The sequence below is a fragment of the Hypanus sabinus genome, chromosome 11 (assembly GCF_030144855.1).
Source record: "Hypanus sabinus isolate sHypSab1 chromosome 11, sHypSab1.hap1, whole genome shotgun sequence".
In the NCBI taxonomy this organism is placed as follows: domain Eukaryota; kingdom Metazoa; phylum Chordata; class Chondrichthyes; order Myliobatiformes; family Dasyatidae; genus Hypanus; species Hypanus sabinus.
The window spans coordinates 88,070,567-88,093,191 of record NC_082716.1 but is presented as its reverse complement, the minus strand read 5'-3'; the positions used below and the strand labels follow the sequence as shown (position 1 = coordinate 88,093,191).

The following is a 22,625-nucleotide window of genomic DNA, read 5'->3' as shown; positions in this document are numbered from 1 at the left end:
AGTGGATGTGGAGAGGATGTTTCCAATTGTGAGAGCCTCTAAGTCCAGAGACCACAGCTTCAGAATACAGGGGTGTCCTTTTAGAACAGAGTGAGGAGGAATTTCTTTAGCTAGAAAGTGATGAACCTGTGGAATTCATTGCCACAGGCAGCTGGAGAGGAAATATACAGTCTTTTGTATATTTAAAGCAGAGGTTGATAGATTCTTGATTGGTCAAGGCAGGAAGAAGGCTACAGATGAACAGCTAAGGATTTCCAGAGCGAAGGAAGTTTTACTACTCGGGGTAAAAGAGAGGCAAGACTGTGCAGGCACGTGACGTCAGCCAGTAGAGTGGGAAAAGTTTTAAAAGAAGACCGCCATATCCAGCAGGCAGCATTTGGAGCGGGCAGTGGAGTGAGAGGTAGCAGAGTGATAGGGTTTTGGCTCAGTGGACTTAGGCGGTAATGACGCGAGGTTGACCTACCTGTGTTAATTGCAGAAAGGAAAACAGTATGTGTGTGAGGCCGGTTTTCTGTGCTTGGAGTCAGATGTGGGAGGTCCTGGAGTCTCCCAGCCTCGCAGACAGCCATATCTGCACCTGGTGTGTTGAGCTGCAGCTCGATGACCTTCATCTGGTCAGGGAGAATGAGGAAGTGATAGAAAGGAGTTATAGGTAGGTGGTCATACCAGGGCTATGGGAAAAAGAGAAGTCAGGAGAGGGAAGGGAAGAGTCAGGTTCTAGAGAGCTCCCTTGTGGCTGTACCCTTTGACAATAAGTTCTCCTGCTTGAGTAATGTTGGGGAGACAGCATACTTGAGGGAAGCAACAGTGGCTGTGCCTCTGGCACAGAGTCTGGCCCTGTGGCTCAGAAGGGCAGGGAAAAGAAGAGGAAGGCATTAGTGATAGGGGACTCAATAGTCAGGGGGTCAGACAGGCGATTCTGTGGATGCAGGAAAGAAACTCAGATGGTAGTTTGCCTCGAGGTGCCACAGTCCGGGATGTTTCAGATCTCATCCAAGATATCCTGCAGTGGAAGGGAGAACAGCCAGAGGTCATGGTACATATTGGTACCAATGACATAGGTAGGAAAAGGGAAGAGGTCCTGAAAAAAAGGATACAGGGAGTTAGGAAGGAAGTTGAGAAGCAGGACCGCAAAGGTAGTAGTCTTGGGATTACTGCTTGTGCCACGTGACAGTGAGTCTAAGAATAGAATGAGGTGGAGGATAAATGCGTGGCTGAGGGATTGGAGTAAAGGGCAGGGATTCAGATTTCTGGATCATTAGGACCTCTTTTGGGGCAGATGTACTGGAGAGAGTTTAAACCAGCATTGTTGGGGGTTGGGAACTGAACTGAAGAGACTTGGGAAGAGGAGGTTGGCTCACAAGAGGGGATAGAGAAGGGATGCGCTCAGACTGTCAGTTTGAGATGTGTTTATTTTAATGCAAGGAGTATTGTGAACAAAGCGGATGAGCATAGAGCGTGGATCATTACTTGGAGCTATGATGTTGTGGCCATTACAGAGACTTGGATGGCTCAGGAACAGGAATGGTTACTTCAAGTGGTGGTTTTAGATGTTTCAGAAAAGACAGAGAGGGAGACAAAAGAGGTGGGGGTGTTGCACTGTTGATTAGAGATTCTGTCACGGCTGCAGAAAAGGTGGACGCCATGGAGGGATTGTCTGCAGAGTCTCTGTGGGTGGAGGTTAGGAACAGGAAAGGGTCAATAACTTTACTGGGTGTTTTTTATAGGCCGCCAAATAGTAACAGGGATATCGAGGAGCAGATAGGGAACCAGTTCCTGGAAACGTGTAATAATAACAGAGTTGTCGTGATGGGAGATTTTGATTTCCCAAATATCAGCTGGCATCTCACCTGAGCAAGGGGTTTAGATGGGGTGGAGTTTGTTAGGAGTGTTCAGGAAGGTTTCTTGACACAATATGTGGATAAGTCTACAAGAGGAGAGACTGTACTTGATTTGGTATTGGGAAATGAACCTGGTCAGGTGTCAGATATCACAGTGGTAGAGCATTTTGGAGATAGTGTTCATAATTCTATCTCCTTTACAATAGCATTGGAGAGAGATAGGAACAGACAAGTTAGAAAAGCATTGAATTGGAGTAAGGGGAATTATGAGGCTGTCAAGCAGGAAAGTGGAAGCTTAAATTGGGAACAGGTGTTCTGAGAGAAAGGTACAGAAGAAATGTGGCAAATGATCGGGATATTTGTGTGGAGTTCCAATCAGACAGGGACTGTGTTAAACAAAGGGTGTAATAAATCTAATCAAGAAGAAAAAAGCTTACAAAAGGTTTAGAGAGTTAAGTACAGTCGGCCTTCCTTATCCGCAGATTCCGCATGTGCGGATTCAACCAACCGCGGATCGGGAAAACCCGGAAGTTCTCTCTCCAGCACTTGTTGTTTGAGCACGTACAGACTAATTCTTGTCATTATTCCCTAAACAATACAGTATAACAACAATTTACATAACATTTACGTTGTATTAGGTATTATAAGTAACCTAGAAATTACTTAAAAGTACAGGCAGTCCCTGGGTTATGAATGAGTTCCATTCCTGAGTCTGTCTTTAAGTCTGATTTGAAGTCAGAACAGGTACATCCGGTATTATTTAGCGTCAGGTAGTCAAACGTTTTTCTTAGTATTTAGTACGTTTTACCTTTCTATGCATAAAAACACTTAAGAAACATATGAACCTCAATAATTAAGCCACTGTGTTGCTTAGTAATAATTGTAGCTTTCATCGGGGCAGGGCCTTTCACATGCTCCATTAAAATTTTTCCGATCATTGACCAACTGTAGCCTAACACTTTTCCAATGACCGATGGTGTTTCACCTCTTTCTGATCGCTTTATTACCATAGAACCATAGAACACTACAGCACAGTACAGGCTCTTCAGCCCTCCATGTTGTGCCGACCCAAATAATCTTGAAAAAAAAAGTACTAAACCCACACTACCCCATAACCCTCCATTTTTCTTTCATCCACGTGCCTGTCCAAGAGGCTCTTAAATACCCCTAATGTTTTAGCCTCCACCACCATCCCTGGCAAGTCATTCCAGGCACTCACAACTCTTTGTGTAAAAAAAACCACATTTACCCCTGAAGTCTCCTCTAAACTTCCCTCCCTTAATTTTGTACATATGCCCTCTGGTGTTTGCTATTGGTGCCCTGGGAAACAGGTACTGACTATCCACCCTATCTATGCCTCTCATAAACTTGTAGACTTCTATCAAGTCCCCTCTCATTCTTCTACGCTCCAATTTTTTTTCCCCCCAACTTTATTACTACCACATATTTTTCAATTGTCATCATGATTATTTTCGTGAACAGAAACCCTGCAGTTTCAGAGCTGCTCCACCGGGTCCTAATGTCCTTCGCACTGAGACATGTTAAATAAAGTCCGGGGTTACGCTGGGTCCTAAAGACCACCGCACTGAGCCAGGTTAAATAAGGGACTTGAGCATCCGTGTTTCTTGGTATCCACGGGGGGTTCTCAGAACCCATCCCCCGCGGATAAGGAAGGCCGACTGTAATGTTAGAGATCTAGAAGATTATAAAGCTAACAGGAAGGAGCTTAAAAAGGAAATTAGGAAAGCCAGACATGACAATGAGAAGGCCTTGTGGCCAGGATTAAGGAAAACCCCAAGGCATTCTACAAGTATGTGAAGAGCATGAGGATAAAATGTGAAAGAATAGGACCTATCAAGTGTGACAGTGGGAAAATGTGTATGGAACCAGAGGAAATAGCAGGGGTACCTAATGAATACTTTACTTAAGTATTCACTATGGAAAAGGATCTTGGTGATTGCAGTGCAGACTTGCAGTGGACTGAAAAGCTTGAGCATGTAGATGTTAAGAAAGAGGATGTGCTGGAGCTTTTGGAAAGCATCAAGTTGGATAAGTTGCAGGGACTGGATGAAATGTACCCCAGGTTACTGTGGGAAGCGAGGGAGGAGATTGCTGAGCCTGTAGCGATGATCTTTGCATCATCAATGAGGATGGGAGAGGTTCTGGAGGATTGGAGGGTTGTGGATGTTGTTCCTTTATTCAAGAAAGGAAGTAGAGATAGCCCAGGAAATTATAGACCTGTGAGACTTCAGTGGTTGGTAAGTTGATGGACAAGATCCTGAGAGGCAGGATTTATGAACATTTGGAGAGGTATAATATGATTAGGAGTAATCAGCATGGCTTTGTCAAGGGCAGGTCGTGCCTTACGAGCCTGATTGAATTTTCTGCGGATGTGACTAAACACATTGATGAAGGAAGAGCAGTAGATGTAGTGTATATGGATTTCAGCAAGGTTTGCTAAGGTACCCCATGCAAGGCTTATTGAGAAAGTAAGGAGGCATGGGATCCAAGGGGACCTTGCTTTGTGGATCCAAAACTGACTTGCTCATAGAAGGCAAAGAGTGGTTGTAGACAAGTCATATTCTGCATGGAGGTCGGTGACCGGTAGTGTGCCTCAGGGGTCTGTTCTGCGACCCTTTTTGAGATTTTTATAAATGACCTGCATGAGGAAATGGAGGGATGGGTTGGTAAGTTTGCTGATGACACAAAGGTTGGAGGTGTTGTGGATAGTGTGGAGGGCTGTCAGAGGTTTTAGTGGGACATTGATAGGATGCAAAACTGGGCTGAGAAGTGGCAGGTGGAGTCCAGTGCAACTTTGTGGGCCGAAGGGCCTGTATTGTGCTGTAGGTTTTCTATGTTTCTGTTTCTGTGAAATGGTGAAGCAGACTTGATGGGCCAAATGGCCTAATTTTGCTCCTGTATCTTATGGTCATGGTCTATTGAGGTTTATTTATCTGCCTGTTTGTGATCCATATCACTCTATTCCTTACTATATGTCTAAATGACTCTTAAACCTCATTTTGCAACATCCAATTGTTTTGCCTTTTCTTGTGAAAGTGGGCAAGGTGCATTTTTTCATTGTGACATTGCTTAATTCAATTATAAGCATGTCAAACAAGTTCATGAATTAGCTTGTCCCAGTGATGACCTTATTTGAATTACTTAGCATAAATCATTCATCTTTGCCGCATGAAACAATATTTATTTGTATTACCAATACTAAAATATTCCTTAAGGTTGTGTACTGATCCACCCTTTCCTAATTCCCATACATTTTCAACTCTGAATAATTATAAGGGAAACAGGCTTTTTCCCCCTACCACTGTACTATCACATTAACTCTTCCTAAATATCATAAAATACAAAAGCATAGAGAACATAGAATAGTACAGCACAGTACAGGCCCTTCGATCCACAATGTTGTGCCGATCCTTAAACCCTGCCTCCCATAGAAACCCCCACCTTACATTCCTCCATATACCTGACTAGTAGTCTCTTAAATTTCACTAGTGTATCTGCCTCCACCACTGACTCAGGCAGTGCATTCCACGCACCAATCACTCTCTGAGTAAAAAGCTTCCTCTAATATCCTCCTTGAACTTCCCAGCCCTTACCTTAAAGCCATCTGCTGTGAATTCACAGTGACAGCAGTGGAAATGCCTGATCAAGTCCATAATTAATTTTAAAAGGAATTCCAAAAATATTTTAATTTTCAGTGGCAATCTTCAATTATATTTATGTCAGGACTTATCTTTAAAAAAATTCATTGCAAATCTATGGAACTCCAATGAGAGCAGGTTCTCACTGGGGAGAAAATGACCATATTCTTCCTAACAACACACACAAAAAGCTGGTGGAACACAGCAGGCCAGGCAGCATCTATAAGGAGAAGCACTGTTGACGTTTTGGGCCGAGACCCTTCATCAGGACTAACCGAAAATAAATTCTTCCTAATCTCTTAATCTATCTCAGATCTCGCAATTCTTTAAGAATTCTGAATTCTTTCAAGTGAGGTCAGAAAGTTAGCCACTTTCAGATATTTGTTAAGATCTACCCATTAAACTATACCTCTGATTATAAATCCTAACATCATTTTTGCCATGAGTCCTTAGGACATTTTCTCCATTTAATGCCCTATTCCGCACACAAAATTACTCCTTCCACTTCACTGAAACATAATACTGCATTTGCTTTCTTTATTTAGCTGTTTACCAGTAGTTACTTCTTGCATAATGAACATTTTTAAAACTTGCATGCAATCATATCTTGGTATTGTCCTATTTGTGTCAGTGCCTGAGGGTTTCTGTGCTTTGCACTGTGTTGTGTTACAGGGAAACATTTTTTACAGTGGAAAAATTCTGTTAAAATAGTTTTGTGTAATAAATACTTCTGTAAAGATGTTTGTGAATTGTTTTAATTCTTGGCATTGGTGGGAAGTTTAAGTTCAGCATGGATGATTGGTAATTTTTATAGGTTCAAAGTAAGTTCACTTTGTTGTAGTTAGTGCCATACCAGCAATTTGCAGAGTATCTCAAACTTAGTAAAATACTACAAGCAAATGGTGATGGTATACAGTGGGGACATGATGTTTCACTTCTCTGTTTGATTTCTCTCCTGAAGGTAGTTGGTGATTGATAGACCGTTTAGATGTGTCAATAAGGTAATATGATTGAATTTTTACATCTTGTGAGTTGAAAGTATTTGATTTTCATATGTAATGAAATGGAGGTCCCCTTTCTCTTTGGTGGACAATAACAGCAAATACAGTACTTGAAGCACTTTTTAGGAAATTTTAGGATTTAGGAAATTTTTATACTTCTCTGAAGTTGAAGCCTCCTCAGATGTGCTTCATAAATGTGTGTTTTATCTGTTGAAGACTCTATTTTTTATTATTATTACTGGCGATAACATCAGGCCAACCTCTGGAACTCCTAATTCATTATTTACAGTGAGCTACAATGATTGAATAGGAACTTTACGTACGATAAATCAAAGCAGGCGTTGCCTTTCTCTGCCATCCAATCTGACCTGTTCTGATTGTTTGCATCAGTGCCAGTTTCTTTGATTTTCTTAATAACTGAAAATCAGTTAGATTTCCATTTTGACCTGTACTTTGTGACTGGGTGTTCACACTTCTTTTGGATTGAGAGTTTCTTAGGTTTAGTGTAGTCAGGCTGAAGAAATCTATTTTACCTCTGTCTTGAATTGTTATTCCTTATTTTGAAACTAAGCTCTGGTTCTTGACATCCCAGCCAGTGAAAATGTAAACTCTACTACACTACTTAGTCCTTTACAAATTTTATACAATTGTGAATATAACTCATTCTTCCAAATTCAAGACTAAACATGCTGTGTCTCCTTCATCTCTTATGCAGTATAACAAAACTCCATCCCAGGAATCAACCTGGTTATTCTTCTTATGCACAATATTCCTCAACCCCTTTCCCTAGTATTCTATTGTACTAGAGCAAAACCATGTCTGCTCTTGTACTTAAATCCTCTGGCAATAAAGGCAATCAATCTGCTTTATTTCCAGTTGTCTGCTAAACCTGCGTATTTTGTATACAAGGACTGTTCTTCTGGAAACCGTCACATTTCAATCTTTCTTGTTGAAAACATCATTGCCTTGCTACATTTTTGATCAAAAGAGATAACTTCATATCTTTTCACATTATTTTCTATTTAATTTGTTGGAGATTCTTCACCTGTCTACAGTCCCCTGATGTTTCTTTACATTTTGCTATGTTTCATAAGAAACCTGGATATAATACACATGATACTACTTCACTGAACTCATTGATACAGGTAGTAAATAACTAGAACTCTCATACAGATTTCTGGCACACTTGACTGGTCAAAACCTCCTTTCCTTAAATGACCTGTTTATTCCTACTCTTTCAGCTATTAGCGAGTCTATTATCCTCAATACTGTGCATCCTTATTTTGTTGGAAAATCTCTTTTGTCACATTTTATTCTGCAAGTCAAAGTACATCTTGACAATTGGCTGTTATCTTTTCTGCTTCTTAAAACATCAATAAATTTCAGTGGATTTGTCAGACACAAAATCGTGTTTAGTCCAAAACTGTTTTATTTTCCTAATGCCTTCTTACCGCTTCATTCAAAATAGAATCTGGCCATTTCCTTTCTGATGATGTCACTCTAATTGGCCTTTAGTTCCTTGATTACACTCTCCCTTCTTCCTGAAAGTGTGGTGTTATATTTGCTCTTACAATTCAAAGATTCAAAGTACATCTATTATCAAAGTATGTATATGGAATACAATTCTAGAATCGATGGAACTTTGGAGGTTACAGAGTCATAGAGAGGCACAGTCCTTTCAGCCACGCAACAAATATCCAATTACCTGAACCACACTAATCCCATTTTTTTTATTCTCTCCACTAAATTGGAGCAAGAAGGCTGCAGGTAAACGGCTAAGGATTTCCAGAGCGAAGGTAGATTTACTACTTGGGGTAAAAGATAGGCAAGACTGCGCAAGCACATGACGTCAGCCAGTAGAGCGCAAAAGGTTTAAAAAGGCAAGGAATCTTCAATGGTTTATGATTTGGAGCAAGGAGGCTGCAGGTAAATGGCTAAGGATTTCTGGAGCGAAGGCAGTTTTACCACTCAGGGTAAAAGAGAGGCAAGACTACACAGGCACATGACATCAGCCAGTAGAGCATGAAAGGTTTAAAAAGAAGACCTCCCTATCCAGCGGGCAGCGTTCTGAGCAGGCAGCACGGTGATAGGGCTTTGGCTCAACGGGCTTGGGCGGTAACGGGATGAGGCCAGGTAGGTTTAACAGTGTTAATTGCGGAAAGGAAGTAGTATGTGGCTGGTTTTCTGTACTCGGTGTCAGATGTGGGAGATCCTTGAGTCTCCCAGCCTCCCAGATGGCCATAATTGCACCCGGTGTGTCGAGCTGCAGCTCTTAAGGGACTGAGTTAGGGAACTGGAGATGCAGCTTGATGATCTTTGTCTGGTCAGGGAGAGCGAGCAGGTGGTCACACCGGGGCCACGGGAGACAGACAGGTGGGTCACAGTCAGGAGGGGGAAGGGGAAGGATCAGGTACAAGAGAGTACCCCTGTGGCTGTATCCTTTGTCAAGAAGTACTCCTGTTTGAGTACTGTTGGGGGTGGGGGGGGGGGATCAGCATACTTGGGGGAAGCAACACTGGCTGTGCCTTTGGCACAGAATCTGGCCCTGTGGTTCAGAAGAGTAGGGAAAGGAAGAGGAAGGCAGTAGTGATAGGGGCCTCTGTAGTTAAGGGGGTCAGACAGTCAGTTCTGCAGACGCAGGAAAGAAACTCGGATGGTAGTTTGCCTCCCAGATGCCAGGGTCCAGGATGTTTCAGATCGGGTCCAAGATATCCTGCAGTGGGAGGGAGAACAGCCAGAGGTCGTGGTACATATTTGGTACCAATGACGTACCGTCTATTCTGGGGTATGAGCCGACCTGGAGTGTAAGCCGAACATCCCCCCCCCCCCCCCCTCCATTTCAAGGTTAAAAAAGTGACTTTCTCATGTTGCCTTTATATAAGCTGACCCCTTTTGTAGAGGTTTTTGATTTAACCAGAAATGATCACAAGATCTCATATGCCGGTACTCAGCGTTGCCGGATCTGGACCCTGGAAATTTTGTAAACTAGTACCTGCTAAGAAAACAGGCCTACACATTGTAGAGCATTGTAGAGCAAATTCTTAATAAATAAATCAGGGAGAGAAATTTTGGATTAGGTTTCCAATGGAAAAGAATCCTCTGAAATTAACCACGGTGAAACCATTTAGCGCCCATCGTAATCTCATTAAAACATAACATGGTGCGGCGGGATCAGTACGTGTGTTCAGTATTGAGTTTGTGACCACCATGTATAAAAGGTTAAAACAATTGCGATATGATGCAGGCTTCATGCTGAAGGATTTTGCTATAGGAACAAATAATTCTGCAACTGCTAAGAAGTTTAGTGTAAACGAGAAACAAGTGAAAGAGTGGAGAAAGGCAGAGGACATGCTGAGGGAAATGCCAAATATGAAATGTGCAAACTGCAGGAAAACATGCCAGTGGCCAGAACTGGAAGAAAAAGTTTTAGAGTGGGTGAATCACCAGTGATCGTCTGGATACATTGTTACCAGAGAAATGATTTGAGTTCAAGCGTTAAAATGGGACAAAACACATCATGAGGTCAGCGAAAATTTCCAAGCTGCGCGAAGTTGGTGCACCCAATTTATGAATAGACGTGATCTTGTGTTGAGACAAAAAACAAAGATTGCTCAGAAAATTCCCGCTGGGTGTTGATTACGTTCAAGAACACTGCTGGACGAACGAAGCGGGTTGCTTGAAGTGGGTTAAAGAGGTGTGGCGTCAACGTCCCAAAGGTGTCAGGAAAGAAAAGTCGCTACTTGTGTGGGACATGTTCAAAGTGCACTTGTCAGGTGAGACAAAAGCTGCATTAAAAGCTGAAAATAAGGACATTGCAATCATCCCCGGTGGTTTGATGTCCGTGCTTCAGCAACTAGATGTGAGTTTAAACAAACCAAAGAATTCATGTTTCGACAGTGGAACCAATTTGATTCAAAAGCAGCCAATAAATACGACCTGTCTTCCGTGTATTCATTTTTCCAAAGTTGACACCTTCTGTATAAGCTGACCCCCTAATTTTAGGACCAAAATTTAGGGCCAAATTCTCGGCCTATACACTGTAATTTACGGTAGGAAGGAAAAGGAAAGAAGTCCTGAAAAAAGACTGCAGGGGGTTAGGAAAGAAGTTGAGAAGCAAGACCACAAAAGTAGTAATCTCAGGATTACTGCCTGTGCCATGCAGCAGTGAGTATAGGAATAGAATGAGGTGGAAGATAAATGTGTGGCTGAGGGATTGGAGCAGGGGGCAAGGATTCAGATTTCTGGATCATTGGGACCTCTTTTGGGGCGGGTGTGACCTGTACAAAAAGGATGGGTTGCACTTGAATCCCAGGCGGACCAATATCCTGGCGGGGAGGTTTGCTCAGGCTACTGGGGAGAGTTTCAACTAGAACTGTTAGGGGTGGGAACCAAACTGAAGAGACTGGGGAAGAGGAGGTTGGCTCACAAATAGAGAAAGCCTGTAGACAGTACGAGAGGGAGGATAGGCAGGAGATAGAGAAGGGACGCACTCAAACGAAGGTTTGAGTTGTGTCTATTTTAATGCAAGGAGTATTGTGAACAAAGCGGATGAGCATAGAGCGTGGATCAGTACTTGGAGATATCATGTGGTGGACATTACAGAGACTTGGATGGCTCAGAGACAAGAATGGTTACTTCAAGTGGTGGGTTTTAGATGTTTCAGAAAGGACAGGGAGGGAGGCAAAAGAGGTGGGGGCGTGACACTGTTGATCAGAGTTACTGTCATGGCTGCAGAAAAGGTGGACGCCATGGAGGGATTGTCTGCAGAGTCTCTGTGGGTGGAAGTTAGGAACAGGAAGGGGTCAATAACTTTACTGGGTGTTTTTTATAGGCTGCCAAATAGTAACAGGGATATCAAGGAGCAGATAGGGAACCAGTTCCTGGAAACGTGTAATAATAACAGAGTTGTCGTGATGGGAGATTTTAATTTCCCAAATATCGATTGGCATGTCCCTAGAGCAAGGGGTTTAGATGGGGTGGAGTTAATTAGGAGTGTTCAGGAAGGATTCTTGACACAATATGCAGATAAGCCTACAAGAGGAGAGACTGTACTTGATTTGGTATTGGGAAATGAACCTGGTCAGGTATCAGATATCACAGTGGTAGAGCATTTTGGAGATAGTGATCATAATTCTATCTCCTTTACAATAGCATTTGAGAGAGATAGGAACAGACAAGTTAGAAAAGCATTGAATTGGAGTAAGGGGAATTATGAGGCTGTCAGGCAGGAAATTGGAAGCTGATGTTCTGAGAGAAAGGTCAGGAAGAAATGTGACAAATGTTCAGGGGAAATTTGTGTGGAGTTCTGCATAGGTATGTTCCAATGAGAGAGGGAAGTTATGGTAGGATACAGGAACTGTGGTGTACAAAGGCTGTAATAAATCTAGTCAAGAAGAAAAGCACAGCTTAAAAAAGGTTCAGAGAGCTAGGTGATGTTAGAGATCTAGAAGATTATAAGGCTACTAGGAAGGAGCTTAAGAAGGAAGTTAGGAGAGCCAGAAGGGGCCATGAGAAGGCCTTGGCGGGCAGGAGTAAGGAAAACCCCAAGGCATTCTACAAGTATGTGAAGAGCATGAGGATAAGACGTGAAAGACTAGGACCTATCAAGTGTGACAGTGGGAAAATGTGTATGAAACCAGAGAAAATAGCAGAGGTGCTTAAAGAATCCTTTACTTCAATACTCACTATGAAAAAGGATCTTGGTGATTGTAGTGATGACTTGCAGCAGATTGAAAAGCTTGAGCATGTAGATATTAAGAAAGAAGATGTGCTGAACCTTTTGGAAAGCATCAAGTTGGATAAGTCACCGGGACTGGATGAGATGTACCTCAGGCTACTGTGGGAGGTAAGGGAGGAGATTGCTGAGCCTGTAGCGATGATCTTTGCATCATCAATAGGGACAGGAGAGGTTGTAGATGTTGTTCCTTTATTCATGAAAGGGAGTAGAGATAGCCCAGGAAATTATATACCAGTGATCTTGCCTCAGTGGTTAGTAAGTTGATGGAGAAGATCCTGAGAGGCAGGATTTATGAACATTTGGAGAGGCATAGTATGATTAAGAATAGTCAGCATGGCTTTGTCAAGGGCAGGTCATGCCTTACGAGCCTGATTGAATTTTTTGAGGATGTGACTAAACATATTGATGAAGTAAGAGCAGTAGATGTAGTGTATATGGATTTCAGCAAGGCATTTGATAAGGTACCCAATGCAAGTGTAACCCTTACCCAACAGGCTGGTATATGTCTAGGGGAAAAAGGGGATCCAGCCACTCTCCAACCCACCTCCCGTACACGCAGGTGCTGTGAGAATCGAGTTTACGCCTCGAGCCCGCCAACAGTATCAAATCCACAACAAATACCGTTATGAAATACACTTTAAAGAGTTTACTAAAATTAAAAAGAGTAGTAAGCAATACAATATATATACACAAGGAAAAAGAACAAAAGGCGCCACTTATCAAAGTTCAGTCTGTTTAGTGCACTCGTTGGAGCTCAATCAACGAACCAATCGACCCATCCGGCCGTCGCACCTGGGACCACCCCGGTGGTCTTACGAGCAGTCCAGCACACGTCCACCTTCTTCAGTGTCTTCCTCGGCCTCCCCCAAAAAACCCGCGAAAACCCCTCCCCCAAGTTCCCAGCAGCACAAGACACAATGACATTCCCCATTGATTAACAAATGAATACAATTACCATATCAGCCATTCTAAAGTGAAACAACGGCTAGAGAAACACTTATCCGACAAAGAAACATTCCTACTTGTAACAAACCAAAGAGGCCATTTTGAGTAACATACCCAGGACATTGTACATTCTCTCCCCACCAGCAAATGTCATGCCCTCATGGCATTACTAGAGGTCCCCAAAGCTTCTTGCAACACACAAAACCCAACCCAGGTGCAGAAGGCAATGACATAACTACCCAGAGCAGTAGAAATCACACTTGGTTCTCCCGGTACCACATATGTCAACCGCTCCGGGGGGCGCCTAATCCTCTGAGATCTCCATACCCCTTCTGCCCCACTGGGCTCCCTCGTCACCTGCGAACCCACTGTCTCGGACACCCCAGGTCTACCTGACAGACCCGCACCCCCTTCCTCACAGGGGTCCTCCCTCACCTGAGATCTCTCCGGCTCACGCTCAGATTCCACCCTCTCTCCCACCAATGTAGGCTGCCTCTCCATCTGACCCTCAAGACCTTCCCTCCTCTCACCCAATTCAGTATGGGAAGGGCCAGGAGCCTCCTCTCCTGGTACTGGAGCACCAGCGAATGGGAACAGGACCCACTCATCTGAGTCGTCCTCCTCTGAATCGGTAGCCATTCCCGAGTGAGGGACCCGTCCCCGCTCTTCAGCAGCGGGCTCTTCCCATTCTCCGCTCCCTCGCAGAGTCCTTGTACTGGGCGTAACCTCCCACTCGGGCTCCTTATCCACCTGCACCGCTTGACCCAGTGGCAGCAGGTGATTCCTATGGAGTACCTTGATAGGCCCTTTTCCATCCTCGGGTTTCACCCGGTAAACTGTCAGGTTCAGCACCTGGCTCTCTATTACATAGGGGCTGGCCGCCCATCGATCTGCCAACTTGTGCTTACCAGGGAGTCCCAAATTCCGTAAAAGGACCCGGTCGCCCGGTAATAATTGTACAAACTTCACCTTTCGATCATACCGCATCTTATTCCGCTGATTTTGTTTGGTAGCCGCCGCCTCGGCCAACTCGTACGCCCGCTGTAACTCCCTCTTCATGTCGGACACGTACTTTAGATGGGACTTCCTGGGAAATTCACCCACTCCACCCCCAAAACACACGTCAATGAGCAACCTCGCTTCCCGCCCAAACATCAGATAATAGGGTGAATACCCTGTAGCCTCATTGCGAGTACAATTGTAACAGTGAACCAATTGTCCAATATGACGACTCCACCTGCTTTTCTGCCCAATCTCCAGCGTCCCGAGCATATCCAACAGGGTCCTGTTGAATCTCTCTGGCTGAGGATCTCCCTGTGGGTGGTAAGGGGTAGTCCTGGATTTCTCAACCCCAAGCATAGTCAGTAATTCCTGGATAAGGCGGCTCTCAAAGTCCCGCCCCTGATCACTATGGATTCGCCTGGGAAGGCCGTAATGCACAAAGTACTTCTCCCATAGCACCTTCGCCACTGTCGTCGCCTTCTGATCCTTGGTGGGAAATGCCTGAGCATAGCGAGTGTAATGATCGGTGATGACTAATACATTCGCAGTGTTGCTGGTGTCAGGCTCAATCGACAGGAAATCCATACATACCAGGTCCAGAGGTCCCGCACTCTGCAAGTGCGACAGTGGAGCCGCCAACGCTGGCAGGGTCTTCCTCTGGATGCAACGACGGCATCCCCTACAGTATTCTTCGACGTCCACCCCCAAATGTCCAGAATCATCATGTAAGGCCTGGAGTACAGTCTGGCGATACTCCTCCGGCAGGACCAGTTGCCAACAGCGGGGTTGGTCCGGAGGCGTCGTTACCCGGTACAAAATTTTGTTCTTTAACTTCAACCGAGACCACTCCTTCAACAACAGAGGCACGTATGGGTGTTTCGCCTTCTCAGCCAACGCCCATCCCCCTTCTCGACCGCTCTCCACACTGTGCCAATGCCCGGGTCATTTTGCTGAGCAGTTGCCACTTCCCCCGGACTCAGTTCCGGCAACTGTTTAGTCCCCAGAGCGGTCAGGTCACAGTAAACTAGGGGTATGGCGTCGTCAAAAACCTCCAAATGGTCCACGGCTCGTTCCAGCCTCCCTCTTCCCTCGGCCTTCACGGTGATAACAAACTGACACATCGCCTTCACTCCAGGGGCAGGGACACTCTCCCACTCCTCGTCCCTCTCCTCCTCCCCCGGCTCCCGACGAGACAATGCATCCGCATCGATATTCTTGCTTCCGGGGCGGTACCTCAGGCTGAAATCATATACCGACAATGCCGCCAGCCACCGATGTCCTGTGGCATCCAGCTTCGCCGAAGTCAAAATATAAGTGAGAGGATTGTTATCCGTTCTCACCTCAAACTTGGCTCCGTGAAGGTAATCGCCCAGCTTGTCCACCACTGCCCACTTCAGCGCCAGGAACTCCAACTTGTGAGTGGGATAGTTTCTCTCCGATGGCGACAAGCTTCGGCTGACAAAGGCTACCGGCCTCAATGCTTTCCCATGCTCCTGGTACAGAACAGCCCCGAGACCCTCTCGGCTGGCATCCGTGTGCAGCACATATGGCTTCTGGGGATCGGCAAAAGCCAACACCGGGGCTTGGGTCAGTGCCCTTTTCAAAGATCAGAACGCCTCTTCACATTGATCATCCCATCTCGAGCCAAAAGGTTCCGCCGGGTTCCAGTATCCTCCAGCATCCTGCCTCTGGTTCCCCGTCCTCTTCTTCCCCACCGGGGGATAGCCACACAACAGCTGAGTTAACGGGTGACACACTTTGGCGTATCCTTTCACAAATCGCCGGTAATACCCACAGAACCCCAAAAATGAGCGCAGAGCACCCACTTTCTGGGGTCTCGGCCAGGTGGTCACAGCCTCTATCTTGGTTGGATCAGTAGCCACTCCCTCTCGCGAAATGATATGGCCAATGTAGTTAACCGACGACTTGCAGAACTGGCATTTGTCCAGGGAAAGCTTCAACCCTTCTTCATTAAGCCGGCCCAACACCTTCAACAGTCTCTCCTCATGTTCCTCCAAAGTCGATCCAAACACTATCAAATCGTCCAGGTACACCAGCACCTCCAACAGATTCATATCCCCCACAGTTCTCTCCATGAGCCTCTGGAAGGTGGCTGGGGCTCCGGATATGCCTTGGGGCATTCGTTCGAACTGAAAGAACCCCAGCGGGCAGATAAAAGCGGTCTTCTCTTTATCGGCCGCACTCATCGGGATCTGGTAATACCCACTTCTTAAATCCAGCACACTGAACCACTTTGCACCGCTCAGGCAGGCCAACGCATCCTCGACTCTTGGGACAGTATATTGATCAGGGACAGTTCGCCGATTCAACGTCCTGTAGTCAACACACATGCGCACTCGCCCATTCTTCTTCCGTGCCACCACTATTGGGGACGCATAAGGACTTCGAGACTCAGCTATGATTCCGGCCTCCTTCAACTTGCACAAGTGCTTTCGCACGTCCTCAACATCTGCCGGAGCCAGCCGCCGGGATCTCTCTCGGAACGGGGTGTCCTCCGTCACCCGGATGGTGTGGCGAGTGCTTTTGGAGCAGCCAACATCAAACTCGCCCCGAGAAAAAACAGCTTCCATCTTCAGCATCTTCTCCACTAGCCTGCGTTTCCACTCCGGCGACACTGGGGAATCCCCGAAGTTAAAGGCTTCAGCGGTAGGCTCCCTTCGATGCTCCGATCCCTCCCCGTTAGGGGTCCGCACTGGTGCGCTGGACATTACCGTCACCGGGAACAGATGTGCCAGCGGCATTCCCCTCTTAAAGGTGATTTCTCTTGCCGTGGTGTTCCTGACACTTATAGCTATACGCCTCGCATGTACCACCCCTGGTCTCTGCACTTCGGGCCTCACCAGCGCCCCCGCCGGAAATCGTGTCTCCCCTTCAAGATCGTCTGGGGCGTCTACTAACAGGGCTTCTCCCGTCGGCACTCCTGGGAATCTGGGGGTCCCCATCACTAGGGCTACCTCCCCGGGTCGGATCACCTTGGGCCTCGCCTGCGTACACCACACCGTCCCTCGTTTACACTCCGGGTCCAGCCCTTGGGAGGCAACCCCTTCTGCGAACACTGCTCGAAACACTGGATGCACCGAGAGGGTCTCCAGAAAGTCTTCCCCCCCTTTCTCCTTACAAGCTCCCAGGAGCCGTCGCACAACTGGGGAGTTAGTCCCCACCAGGAGGGCAGCACCACCGGTTTCCACCGGGTCAGGACACACCAACACCAACGTCTCAATAGCTTCCGACACTCCCACATCGCCCTCCGAGAACTCCAATCTCACTGATAGGTACCCATCGTACGGGTAGTCACCCTCGCTCACACCCCAAATCTGCAGGGCGTCAAATGGTGTTATGGGCAAATGCTTTAGATGTTGATTGTAGAAAGACCGGTACAATAAGGTCTCCTGCGATCCCGTATCAAGAACGGCTTTTGCGTAAATTCCCTCTATCCGTAGACCCACACTGGCATGGGGTCCTACCAGCCCATCCGGAACAGAGGCGTGGGCACCCGGTGGTCTTCCGGCTGATCTCTGGGAACGTGTTCTTCCAGAGGCTCCAGTCCGTTCCCTCACTGAGCCTCTCCTAAGTTTCCCGACACCTCTCCCTTTTTAGTCATAGGGGGGCTTGTCCTCCGCGGGACTCCTTGTCTCTCACAATCCCACCTAAAGTGACCCTCCTCTCCACAGCTATAGCACACCCTCGGCCTTCCACAGTCCCGCCTGAAATGCCCCTCTTTCCCACAGTTAAAGCACACACTGCCGGCCGCCCCTCCTCTCCCAGGACGGCTCCTGCTCCCAATCCACTGCACTGATCGCCCCTGAGAGTAGGTACCTCCCCTGTCCCTCCCCTCCAAAGGGGGTTCCCTACTCCCTGGGGGATTGTCATTCCTCCACTCAGCCACTACTTCCTGTATCGCTGAGGATTGCTCCCGTAGGCCCGTGCCCCTTTTCCGCCCCAACGCTCTCTCTTCCTCTCGCACCTCTCTAATCAGTTGCCCGAAGGATGGAGGGGGACCTTTCCTATAAGCTTGCCGGATAGTCCACGCCACCTTGTCCTCCTCCAGAGAGCCACTGAATAGCTGACTCATCCTCACGCTAGCCACGTCAGTCGCCTTCACTACCCCCCGGTGCCGCAGCCCCGAGAGCATCCCCTCCATCCTAAATATGTACTCGGAGAGCTTTTCCCCTCTCCGTTGTTCCAGGCATTGGAACTCTGCTAAAAGCAGCCAGGGTTCCCCTGACAACCCAAACGCTCCCTCCAAAACTTCCTAGGCAGTCCTCCACTGAGGCCCCAGGCTTCTCAGCTTTCAACTCCCGGACGGTTTTGGCTGCTAAACCCCTCAAACTTCCCACCAATCGCTGCCTCTTCTCCTCCTCTGAGCCTGGCCACTCCTCTAACATCAAAGACGTATGCTCGATCCAGGTCTCATAGTCCACCTCCCCATCCGGAGTAGGCTTGGCTCCGGAGAACACCCCCAGCTTCAGCCGTGGCCTCTTGGCCACCCCCACCAGGGAGTTAAGTGCGGCTGCCAGCTCCGAGACTTCCACCCTACCTGGGGAGCGGGGCTTAGTCACGACTCCCTCCTCCCACCTCCCTTTACTAGTGCCGGGCACCTCTCTGGGGTCCACCTCTAGCTCTAACTCTTCCCCCGATGTCTCCTCAGCCTCATCCTTGTAGGAGTGGAGCCCCCACGGCCCCTCCTCCCCCGGTACACTGACCGTCGCCGGCAGTTCCACCGTCCTGACTTCAGCACTCGTACGAACCAACACCCAGCTAGACTCTACCTCTTTACCACACCGTCTAGCTACCAATTCTACCTGCCCAATACCCTTCACCGAACTTAAACCCCGCACTACCGCGTCTCCCGAAACTCGAAAATCCACTCCACTCACTACGCAGCAGTACTGTACTGGTACACCTTCAAACTGGCACCAACAAACAATCTTATCTCTGTCCATCTCTGCTCTGCTGCCTGCGACTCCACAGCCCCTGACAATCCAATCCGGGACGAGCACCCCACAAATGTAACCCTTACCCAACAGGCTGGTATATGTCTAGGGGAAAAAGGGGATCCAGCCACTCTCCAACCCACCTCCCGTACACGCAGGTGCTGTGAGAATCGAGTTTACGCCTCGAGCCCGCCAACAGTATCAAATCCACAACAAATACCGTTATGAAATACACTTTAAAGAGTTTACTAAAATTAAAAAGAGTAGTAAGCAATACAATATATATACACAAGGAAAAAGAACAAAAGGCGCCACTTATCAAAGTTCAGTCTGTTTAGTGCACTCGTTGGAGCTCAATCAACGAACCAATCGACCCATCCGGCCGTCGCACCTGGGACCACCCCGGTGGTCTTACGAGCAGTCCAGCACACGTCCACCTTCTTCAGTGTCTTCCTCGGCCTCCCCCAAAAAACCCGCGAAAACCCCTCCCCCAAGTTCCCAGCATCACAAGACACAATGACATTCCCCATTGATTAACAAATGAATACAATTACCATATCAGCCATTCTAAAGTGAAACAACGGCTAGAGAAACACTTATCCGACAAAGAAACATTCCTACTTGTAACAAACCAAAGAGGCCATTTTGAGTAACATACCCAGGACATTGTACACAAGGCTTATTAAGAAAGTAAGGAGGCATGGGATTCAAGGGGACCTTGCTTTGTGGATCCAGAACTGACTTGCCCACAGAAGGCAAAGAGTGGTTGTAGACAAGTCATATTCTGCATGGAGGTCGGTGACCGGTAGTGTGCCTCAGGGATCTGTTCTGGGACCCTTACTTTTTGAGATTTTTATAAATGACCTGGATGAGGAAGTGGAGAGATGAGTTAGCAAGTTTGCTGATGACACAAAGGTTGGTAGTATTATGGATAGTGTGGAGGGCTGTCAGAGGTTACAGCGGGACATTGATAGGATACAAAACTGGGCTGAGAAGTGGCAGATAGAGTTCAACCCAGTTAAGTGTGAAGTGGTTCATTTTGGTAGGTCAAATATGATGGCAAAATATAGTACTAATGGCAGTGTGGAGGATCAGAGGGATCTTGGGGTCCGAGTCCATAGGACGCTCAAAGCAGCTGCGCAGGTTGACTCTGTGGTTAAGAAGATGTACGGCATATGGTGTATTGGCCTTCATCAATCAGGAATTGAGTTTAGGAGCTGAGAGGTAATGTTGCAGCTATACAGGATCCTGATCAGACCCCACTTGGAGTACTGTGCTCAGTTCTGGTCGCCTCACTACAGGAAGGATTTGGAAGCCATGGAAAGGGTGCAGAGGAGATTTACAAGGACGTTACCTGGATTGGGGAGCATGCTTTATCGGAATAGGTTGAGTGAACTCAGCCTTTTCTCCTTGGAGCGACAGAGGATGAGAGGTGACCTTATGAGAGGCATTGATCGTGTGGATAGTCAGAGGCTTTTTCCCAGGGCTGAAATGGTTGCCACAAGAGGACACAGGTTTAAGGTGCTGGGGAGTAGGTACAGAGGTATACAATGTCCTGTGTATGTTACTCAAAATGGCCTCTTTGGTTTGTTACAAGTAGGAATGCTTCTTTGTCGGATAAGTGTTTCTCTCGCCGTTGTTTCACTTTAGAATGGCTGATATGGTAATTGTATTCATTTGTTAATCAATGGGGAATGTTATTGTGTCTTGTGATGCTGGGAACTTGGGGGAGGGGGTTTTCGCGGGTTTTTGGTGGGAGGAGGAGGCCGAGGAAGGTGGACGTGTGCTGGACTGCTCGTAAGACCACCGAGGTGGTCCCAGGTGCAACGGCCGGATGGGTCAATTGGTTCGTTGATTGAGCTCCAACGAGTGCACTAAACAGACTGAACTTTGATAAGTTGGCGCCTTTTGTTTGTTTCCTTATATATATTGTATTGCTTACTACTCTTTTAATTTTAGTAAACTCTTTAAAGTGTATTTCATAACGGTATTTGTTGTGGGTTTGATACTGTTGGCGGGCGCGAGGCATAAAACTCGATTCTCACAGCACCTGCGTGTACGGGAGGTGGGTTGGTGAGTGGCTGGATCTCCTTTTTCCCCTAGACATATACCAGCCTGTTGGGTAAGTGTTACAGAGGAAATATCAGGGGTAAGTTTTATACTCGGGCAGTGGTAAGTGCCTGGAATGGGCTGCCGGCAACAGTGGTGGAGGCGGATATGATAGGGTCTCTTTTTTAGATTCTTTTAGATAGATACATGGAACTTAGAAAAATAGAGGGCTGTGGGTAATTTCTAAGGTTGGGACATGTTTGGCACAACTTTGAAGGCCGAAGGGCCTGTATTGTGCTGTAGATTTTCTACGCTTCTAATTCCATTTTTAAAATTCTCCACATATTCTCATCAACTCTAACCTTTTCATGAGGGGTAATTTATGGTGGCAATTAGCCATGAAGCTGCACATCTTTGAGATGTGGGAGGAAACTGGAGCACCTGGAGGAAACCTGTTTGATGAGATTGGAGAAAGTGCAAACCACGCAGATTGTGCCTGAGATCAGCATTGAACCCAGGTTCCTGGCACAGTGCAGAGTGATCACCTTCAAATTCTTATGATGCATTTATTCAGATCCTGAAGATCTCTTGGTCCTATTTGTTACATTGTTATATAATCTTGAATTGACTGCTCTTAGTTTTGCTGCCATATGAGGTTTCAGGAAATCAATTTATACTTTCTCCTAATTGTCCAGCAGTTCAGTGAGGTGATTCTGCATTCATTTAATTTGGGAACTTGGCCTTGGAATGCAATCTGCTGTAATGAGAAATATCCAGAGTCATTTTTATTTTGGCAGAACAATCTGAGATACTTCAAAAATGATGAGTTTGAGCTCTGATCCCATTCATGTCTCTACCAATTACTTAAATGCCAATACAGAATTGTTCTGAGTAGGTATTTTTTAGATTGTCTCAGTCATATTCCACATGTTTAATTCCTTGTTTATAGTAAAGTGGAGGAGAAAAGAAACATTTTAAAGTAAAAGACCAAAAATTAAGGATTGAATCATTCAAAAGGGCAGAAAGCAGAATGAAAGTTTTGAAGCAATAATTTTATTCTGACTTGTATTGTTAGTCCATGATTTTGAGAATCATTTTATGACCCACCCTGAATTTAATGTTTTAAAGTGCAGGGTATCTCCAGCTAACAAATAGGTTTCATTTTCATAGAAGTCTAAAAGTCAATTCTGCCCATAAGTCAGAAAATACATTTTTTTAAAAATCACTCTATAGGGTAACTGCATTTCTATAGTATTACAATGAATGAATCAAAGATAATTAAGACTGACAAGAAGTGGAAAGGACCAAGATATCTTCAGGATCTGAACAATTACAAGAAGCGGAAAGAGAGGAAACTAGTTCTTTTATTTATAGGAATGGAAGTTGGCATGTAATTTGTACTTTTGAAATGAATAATGCAGGTTCTCATTAGGGGT

General features: G+C 46.1%; 1 protein-coding gene across 4 annotated transcripts in view; it reads left to right on the top strand.

Moving 5' to 3' along the window:
• rasal2 (RAS protein activator like 2) overlaps positions 1 to 22,625 on the top strand; it is a 448,324-nt gene that overhangs the window by 226,012 nt on the left and 199,687 nt on the right. Inside the window, exon 1 of one of the 4 annotated variants that reach the window (XM_059984863.1) lies at positions 6,483 to 6,501. The exons of the other annotated variants lie outside the window; for them this stretch is intronic. The gene's annotated coding sequence lies outside the window, so the exon portion shown is untranslated. Of the gene's footprint in view, positions 1 to 6,482; positions 6,502 to 22,625 lie in introns of those variants that run through there. 4 annotated transcript variants of the gene reach the window in all.